The sequence below is a fragment of the Hypanus sabinus genome, unplaced genomic scaffold (assembly GCF_030144855.1).
Source record: "Hypanus sabinus isolate sHypSab1 unplaced genomic scaffold, sHypSab1.hap1 scaffold_449, whole genome shotgun sequence".
In the NCBI taxonomy this organism is placed as follows: domain Eukaryota; kingdom Metazoa; phylum Chordata; class Chondrichthyes; order Myliobatiformes; family Dasyatidae; genus Hypanus; species Hypanus sabinus.
In genome coordinates, this window is record NW_026781323.1 from 225,187 (window position 1) to 234,918 (window position 9,732).

The following is a 9,732-nucleotide window of genomic DNA, read 5'->3' on the forward strand; positions in this document are numbered from 1 at the left end:
CAGAAAATACAGAGCGGCAACTAATTCAGCAGCTTGAGGGGATCCTGTAATATTTCCAGTTCATTGTCGCATTTAGTGCAAGTGTCTGCATATCTTCCAGAGACAGAAGAGGATTTTACATTGTAACATGAAGACAAATGATGCCCATACTAATTCCAAAATCTGAAGTGGCAGAGGAAAACTAAAGCCCGGTTTTCACCCTCCTTAGAGACATTTTTTTTTACCGCTGTCTTGGCGTCACGTTGGATGAAACCCGGACGCTGATGGCAGGATTCATACACTCCCATGTCGCCCCTGTCAGCGACAGAATAGCCGGCGTGCGGAACAATGGCGGGAAATGTTCCAGCCAGAACAGAATAACAGAAAATGTGGAAAAACATTTAAATCGTCTCTTCTCAGAAACGCACGCACGAACACACACACACACACACACACACACACACACACACACACACACACACACACACACACACACACCAGCAGAGATACGGAAGGGAGAACAATGTCGGGTGACAACGGTGAAATGACCATGCTACTGTTGCACAAACTGAAGAAAATCTGCAGAAATGGGAGGTCCAAGGCAACACACAATGAGAACAGGAACATCTCTGCTGAGAATTGTGTGCGTGTTTTTGCTGATGTAATAGAATTTTGTGAGCATGTCAACGTTGCCTGAGGTCAGGAGAAAGTTGTGAAGAAATATTTCAAGCTGCCAATTAATGGGCAGTCTGGTTAACTAATTCATTCTGTACCTGTCTGCCTTTGCTGCTGGGTGAGAACGGAAGGGTCATACACTTTTACAAATTTCGTCCATAAATCTGGCACTGAATCATCATTTGTGATTATCTTCATGTTTTCTTCAATTTACATTTTACTCAACTACATTAAACAATGCACCAATGCACACACCCCAAACATGTTATCCCCAGGTACGTGAGCACCCCATATCCACGTTTTTGTGGGTGTATCTGGGTGTTCGACAGGATTTGACGTGATCTTGATATGTCCACAGATTTGGCGGACTCCTCATGGATTTTGAGATGCCTGGGATTTTTGTTGTCTAGGCTGTCTCGTGTTTGAAACCATCCTGTGCCTGGATCATCCAATGTGTGGGCTGAGGTGTACATGCATTTTGGGTGCGCCTTTACTTAGAGATCTGCGAAGATTTGGAGGTTCACACGGAGTATCGTGATCTGTGCACATTTAGGTGTTGAGTATGAGGGTACACAGGGGTTTGTGGTGTGAAGCAAATTTCATTTTGTCTGCCGTTCTGTAAACAAATTTGGGGCATTTGTGAGTATATTTTAAAAGTCGAGACAGCCATTGTCTGAACTGGTTGAAATTATACCGGCTTTGAAATAATCCATTACGCGTTTGAAAGTCTCAGAGTGTTTTAGGTACGCACTGATTTGGGGATGGCGCAGATTTATAGGGATGTTGTCGAAATTCTGAGATCTCACAGAGTTTTGGTGCCTGCGGATTTGGAGTTGTGACTTGTCCAACTTTGCATCACTTACAGATACGTTCATAATAGATATACTTTTAATGTCCAACAGTATTCTTGCTACTTTATGGTGGCGGCACCAATTTGCTGATCGGTTTGAAGTGATCCTTGCTCTGGTAAAATCTAATGTGCATGTGTGCATGTCAATATGGTTGTGGTGCAGACTGAAATTGGGATTGCGCCGGTATCGGGGTGCGAGGTTGAATATGTGGCTCCACGCAGATTTGCTGTACAACCATACTTTTGTGTAGTGGCATTTTCTGAATTCTTTAAAATAATTCCCATTCTGTGATTATGCATTGGGGCGTTTCAGAGTGATTAGGGTGCGCGCCGATTTGGAGATAGAGCAGATTTAGGACGTCACCTACAAATTTGCCAGGCACAGTAATTGGCGAAGACATCATGTGTTCTGTTCGAAATGATTATTTTCTGGGATTATGTAAAACGCATTTGAGGTTCCCAGCGGGTTCGATGCACAGGTTGCTTTTGGGTTTGCTCTTTCTTGAGGATGTGTACGTATTTGGGGTGCACATGGGTTTGAGATGCGAACTTAATTGGAAGTTGCGCAGACTTAAGGGTTTGTTCCCCGATAAAGGGATGCAAACTGATTGAGGGTTTGTGCATCTACACTCCATCCGCCGAACAGGCTGTATCTCCAAGTGGTCACACATTTTGATCCCACTTCCCATTCCCATTCCGATATGTCCATTCATGAGTCCCTCCACTATCACGATAAGGCCAAACTTAGGTGCGAGGAACAACAGCTTATAATCCGTTTGGTTAGGTTCCAACCTGATGGCATGCACATTGCTTTCTCAAACCTCTCCTTCACCATTTTCTACCCCTTTTGTCCCTCTCACTTAATATCTCCTTGCCCGTCATAGCCTCCCTATGGTCCATCTCCCCTTGCTCCATTTTTTCTTTCCTCCATAGCCTTCTGTCTCTTTCAGCAATCAACTTCCTAGCACTTTGCTTTATCCATCCAACTCCAAGTTTCACCGGTCGTCTGGCGTTTCTCTTTCCCTTCACATCACTTTTCCAATCTACTCCTCTACCTTTGATTCATCTAATCGCATTCAGGAGTTGGAGGAATCTTCAGTTGAATGCTATACATACGGGAGGAAGTTAAAATATGGTTGTCTTAGGAATGCATTCCTGTGAATGACCGGGATACGCTGTTACATTCGCAGACTCAGCAGCAGTATGCACGTATCTCGAAAATGCGCGTGAGTCCCAAAGTCTGCGTACTTCCCCAAGTAAGGACGCACATTCGGCGACCCAGACGAAGAATCATTTCAAAAATCAAAATGGCTGCCTTGAAATTAACTGCTCCACGCATCCCAAAGGTCGTGAGAACATCACCAAATCTGCCGATCAACCCAAATCCTTATGAACTCCCAGATACACCCACAAAATGTGGCGACGGCATATTTGCCGACAAACCCCCAAATATGTTACCCCCAAATATCTCCTTGCCCGCCATAGCCTCCGTATGGTCCAGCTCCCCTTGCCCCATTTTCTTTCCTCCATAGCCTTCTGTCTCTGTCAGCAATCAACTTCCTAGCACTTTGCTTTATCCATCCAACTCCAAGTTTCACCTGTAGTCTGGCGTTTCTCTTTCGCCTCGCGTCACCGTTCAAATCTACTCCAGTCCTGCTGAAGGGCTTCAGCCCAAAACGTCGACTGTGTTGTTTTCCATTGATGCTGCTTGGCCTGAGAAGTTTCTCCAGCATCTGTATTAATCAATCCCCCCACTCCCCCGTTTTGTTAGGCATTCAGTTATATGGGGTAGTAATGTACAGCATACAAGACTGTATATACCTTTGATCCAGCTACTCGCATTCAGCCGACTCAAGGAGTTGGGTAAATCTCCAGTTGAGTTCTATACACAGGGAAGGAAGTTAATATATGGGTGTCTTAGGATTGCATTCCTGTGAATGACCGGGACACGCTGTTACATTATCACACTGGTCAGTGTTATGGCTCTGGAGACAACAACATTATCATCATGGTCAACGATGGTCAAATTCATGTGCACCCTCAGACTCAGCAGCAGTATGCACGTCTCTCGAAAATGCGCGTGAGTCCCAAAATCTGCGCTCAGCCCCAATTAAGGACGCACATTCGATGAACCAGACGAAGAATAATTTCAAGCACAACATGGCTGCCTCATCACCAAATCCGCCGACACACACACAGATCAACCCAAATCCTTATGTGCTCGCAAATACACACACAGAAACGTGGCGACTCCATATTCGCCGACAAAGCCCAAATATGCTATCCCCAAATACGAGCGCATCCCCAACACAAGAACAAACCCCAAAAGCCGTGTGCATCCATGTGCACCCCGAGACCCTGTGCAACCCATTCGCAGACACGCAATACCCAATACCCAGTGCAACCCTAAACCCGCTGACACACCCACATGCCCATGAGTTTTTTTCCGAGCAAGATGGATTCGAAACAGTTGAGAAAATGGCAACCTCGACGTTAACAATCCACACTCATCGCATTCGTGTGCAAATATTGATCCGTCAACACACCCAAATCTATGTGTATCCCCACATATGTGTGCACGGCCATGTTGAGACTAGATTTCGAGTGATGTCTAAGTTTCTTCCTTCAATCTCACCGGCGGTTCTTTTTTTCGCATTCTCGTAAATTGCAGCAATTTCTAAAAGCGCAGCGCAGTACCTTTAAATGTACATTTAAAATATGTTGCAGTATTGATTAAGAATTAGACCAAAAGTCTGTAAATTTGCAAAGCGCTCCGGATTATCGGAATTTACTTTAGCAGAGGCTTTGCATCGATAAATCAAAACTGCCCGCCATTAATCTACAAAACATGTGCATATCACCCAATCAGTGCGCACTCCAAACACACTGACATAGATAATTCCAAAGCAGAATTCATGTCCAACAGTTCAAAAAATGGCTGTTTCAACATTTCAAAATTCGCACCACCCGAAAATATGATTGCAACTGTTGATTGGTAAACAAACAGCCCCCGGAATATACGAACATCAGAACATCTAATTACGTCCCCGTAATTGACTGCAGACCCCCGCGTATCCCCAAATGCTTGTGCATATTTGCCGCCAAACCCTAAATCTACGCACACCCAAAATCAGTACTCACCCCATATATTTGTGGACTCAACTTTAAATCCGTGTGCATTTCCAAATCCATGTTCACACCATAGCAGTATGCACCCCTTATTCTCTGACGCTGCCCAATATCTGCACGACCCAATTCAGTGCTACCCCAAAACCGCTGGCATCCTGACATGCAGTTGAGAATCCTTTCAAGAACTCATAAAATGGATGCCTCGAAATTAAAATCCGCACACAGCCCAAAATCCATGTGCAACTTCAGATCCGCCAACACGCCCAAACCTTTATCTCACCCCAAATCCGTGTTTACATGTACACAATCCCAAATCCATATATACCTCAAATATGGGCACTGCATGAGCATAGAACATGGATTGATATCTGGAAATATGATGTTATAGTTATTAGTAAAACATGGTTGCAGGAGGAGTGTGATTGGAACTAAATATTCCTGGATTTCGGTGTTTCAGGAGTGATAGAACCTATGGAGGGGGGCGCAAAAGGGAGAGGTGTTGCATTGCTTCTCGGAGAAAATGGTACAGCGACGATTTGGCAGAATAGATTAGAGAGCTCGTGTAGGGAGCCTATTTGGTTGGAATTAAGGAATGGGAAATGTATATTAACACTTGTAGCGATTTATTATAGATCACCTAATGGGGAGCGAGAATTTGAGGAGCAAATTTGTGAGGTCATAGCAGATATTTGTAGTAAGCACAAGGTTGTGATTGGAAAGTCCATGGATTGGGAAGCCTATGCTGCAAAAGGGCTGGATGGTTTGGTTTGTAAAATGTGTGCAGGATAGTTCTTTTGCAGCAATATATAGAGGTACCGACTAGAAAAGGGGCAGTGTTGGATCTCCAGTTAGGGAATGAGATCAGTCAGGTGACGGAAGTATGTGTTGGGGATCACATCGGGTCCAGTGATCACAATGCCATTAGTTTCATTATAATTCTGGAGAAGGATAGGACTGGACTCAAGGTTGAAATTTTTGATTGCAGAAAGGCTAACTTTGAGGCCTTGCGAAAGGATTTAGAAGGAGCGGAATGGGACAATTTGTGTTATGTGAAGGATGTTAGAGAGAAATGGAGGTCATTTAAAGTTGAACTTTTTAGGGTACAGGACCTTTATGTTCCTGTCAGGTTGAAAGGAAAGGTTAAAAATTTGAGTGAGCAATGGTTTTCAAGGGCTATTGAAATCTTGGTTCGGAAAAAGATAGAAACCTAAAATAAATGTAGGCAGGATGGAGTAAATGAGGTGTTCGAGGAATATAAAGAATGCAAAAAAAATGTATCTTAAGTAAGAAATTACAAAAAAGATAACAGAAGATACCAGGTTGCTTTGGCAAGTAAGGTGAATATAAATCCGAAGGGCTTCTAGAGTTATATTAATACCAAAAGGATAGTGTGGGATAAAATTGGTCCCTAAGAGAATCAGAATTGACAGTTTTGTGCTGAGCCGAAAGAGATGGGGGAGATTTTGAACATTTTTTTCTTCTGTATTAACTAAGGACAAGGATATTGAATTGAGTAACGTAAGGTAACAAGTAGGGAAGTTAACTAACCTATGACGATTAAAGTGGAAGAAGTACTAGCGCTTTTAAGGAATTTAAAAGTTGTTAAATCTGCGGGTCCTTACAGGATATCCCCTAGGACGTTCAGAGAATTTAGTGCAGAAATAACAGGGGCTCTGACAGAAATCTTCCAAATGTCATCACAAACGGGGATGGTGCCGGCGTATTGCTCATGAGCTTCCATTTTTATAAAACGGTTCTAAGAGTAAATCTAGCAGTTATAGGCCTGTCTGTTTGACGTCAGTAGTGGGTAAATTAATGGAAAATATTCTTTGTGATTGTATATATAATTATCTGGACAGACGGGGTTTGATTAGAAACAGTCAGCATGGATTTTTTGCGTGGAATGTCATGTTTGACAACTCTTATTGAATTTTTGGAAGTGGTTACGAGGAAAGATGACGAAATTAAAGCAGTGGATGTTTTCAATATGGACTTCAGTTAGGCCTTTGACAAGGTTCCGCAAGTGTGGTTAGTTCGGAAGTTTGAATCGTTAGGTACTAATATTGAGTAGTCAAATGGATTCAACAGTGGCTGGAGTGGAGATGCCAGAGAGTAGTGGTGGATAACTGTTTGTCAGGTTGGAGGCCGGTGACTAGTGGTGCGCCTCAGGGATCTGTACTGGGTCCAATGTTGTTTGTCATATACATAAATGATGTGGATGATGGGGTGGCAAATTGGATTAGTAAGTATGCAGATGATACTAAGCTAGGTAGCACTGTTGATAATCAAGTAGTTTTTCAAATCTTGCACACAGGTTTAGGCCAGTTAGAAGAGAGGGCTTAACGATGGCAGATGGAGTTTAATGATGATACGTGTGAGGTGTTAAATGTTGGTAGGAATAATCCAAATAGGACACACATGGTAAATGGTAGGGCATTGAAGAATGCAGTAGTACTGAGTGATCTAGGAACAATGGTGCATAGTTCGCTGAAGGTTGACTCTCATGTGGAGAGGGTGGTGAAGAAAGCTGTTGGTATGTTGGCCTTTAAAAATCAAAGCATTGAGTATAGGAGTTGGAATGTAATGTTAAAATTGTACAAGGCATTGGTCAGGCAGAATTTGGAGCATTTTGTATTGTTCTGGTCACCGAATTGTAGGAAAGATATCAACAAGACAGAGAGAGTACAGAGTAGATTTACAAGAATGTTACCTGGGTTTCAGCACCCAAGTTTCAAGGAAAGGTTGACCAAGTTAAGACTTTATTCTTTGGAGCGTAGAAAGCTGAGGTTGAAGTTGATAGATGTACTTAAAATTATGAGGGTGATAGAGTTCACATGGATAGGTTTTATTTTTCCATTGAGAGTCGGGGAGATTCAAACAAGAGGACATGAGCTGAGAGTTCGTGGGCAAAAGTTTATGGGTAACACGAGGGGGAATATCTTTTCTCAGAGAGTGGCAACTGTGGGGAACGAGCTTCCAGTACAAGGGGTAGATGCAGGTTATGTATTGGCATTTAAAGTAAATCTGGATAGGTAGATGGACAGGAATGGAATGGAGGGTTATTGGCTGAGTGCGTGCCAGTGGGACTAGGTATGAGGAAGCGTTCAGCACGGACTACAAGGGCAGAGATGGCCTGTTTCTGTACTGTAATTGTTATATGGTTATATGCACAAATTAAATTTTCTCAACGTCTTGCCTAAACTGTAGTATGCGAATATGAAATCTGTGTAGTGGTTAAACTAATAGTTTTAATGACTTCACCCGAGGTGTATGTAAACTTGTGACCCACTGGGAATGGGATGAAAAAAAGAAAATAGCTGGAATAACTCACACTCTCTACTATTATTCTGACATTCCGCATTCAGTAAGTAGAGTAGTGATCCTATCTGAACTCAGAGAGGGGGTGTTTCCCAGGATTAAATACCATGTATTGGGAAAAGCTGACTATAAATGTATTTGACTAAGGTGTACGAAAACTTCTGACATCAACTGTGTGCCTTGTGCCGAGTGTGACTGCTTGTATTGTGATTAACAGCTTGATCCCGGCTGTAGTCATGGGCATTTCTGTGTGATAGAACTACAATTTAAATAATTGAGTTGAAACGAAATGAAATAAAACCGCCTCGTCGGTAGAGGTCGCACCTTCCGTGGAAGAGAGCACAGTGATTCAGATATATGAAGACCTCTTTCCAACCCTAACTGTTTAGCCACACTTTCAACTCAATGTTCTTCATAATTTTGTGCACGCCTGCACAAACATAAGTCTGCAGAACCGGCTCACTCTTTTTCCTATATACCGGTGTCTATAACATAGAAACATATAAAACTGACAGCGCAACACAGGTCATTCGGCTCACAAAGCTGTGCCGAACATGATCTTACCTTAGATTTACCTGAGCTTTACCCATTAAACGCACTCACCACTCTTTGCGTACAACAATGATCCTGAGTCCTCTTCTGTACCTATTTCCAAGCACCATAAAGCAATGTTCTTTTGTGCTCACCATTTCAGCCCTCGGACAAAGCCTCTGTCTATCCATACGATCAATGCCTCTCATTATCTTGTGCACCACTATCAGTTCACCACTCATCCTCCGTCGCTCCAAGGAGAAAATGTCGAGTTCACTCAAACTCATAAGGTTTGCTCCCCAATACAGGCCTCATCGTTGTAAATCTGGGGACCACATACCACCGAGGAATCTCGTTCTCGTCCACAGTACCTCTTTCCTGTTTCCCTCAAAAGAACACTCTATCGATACAACTCGCCACATCTCACCGCATTGCTTTCTGAGCAACAGAACCATAGTCAGTGCCAGAGACCTGACCGGTGAGACTTTCCCCTGATTGCTCATTTGCACCTCTCTCCTCCCATCCAGAAGTGTTCAAAGTGGTCTACCTGTTATTGAGCGGGTTGGCCACAGCGGGTCTCTGCACTGGCTCCGGCTGTTTAACCGCAAGGCCGCCCTGTCCACACAGAGCAGTGAATAGGATCAGAACCGAGAGATCGAAATCCGGAGGAGGGGGGTTGGGAGTCCAACATCCAGACGTCACCTCTCGCCCTTCCTCCCCAGAATTCCAGATCAACAGAGTTTGTAGGGGATTGAACGGGTCAGGGAGGAGGGAAGAGGAGATGGGGAAGAAGGATATAACGGAGACGGCAAGGAGTGCCGGAGACGGAGAGTTGGATGAGTCTGGTTGGATAAAAGAAAATGACGGTGATGGAAATTAAGGTAGGGGAAATCGACATCGGGTGGAGGGTGTTGTAGTGTGGTGGTGTAACACCAGACGTCACTTCTCCCTCTTCCCCACAATTCCACACTAACACAGAAAGGGAGCGGGGTAGAGGATGGAGCGGGGTGACGAAAGATGGAAGGCTGTAGGGGACGCAGCGTTTCAGAGAGACGGGGAAAGGAGTTGGGGAAGGGGGGATAACAGAGACGGCGTGAGGTGTCGGGGACAAAGCAGTAATGGAACCGAGGTGTGTAGAAGGGAAGGTATGACGAAAACGGGGGACGGTAGTGACGTAGAGGATGTTCTGTCTGACTGTGGCGAGTTTGGTCGATGGGGAACAAGGGGTGACGGCGAGGGGAGTCGTAGGG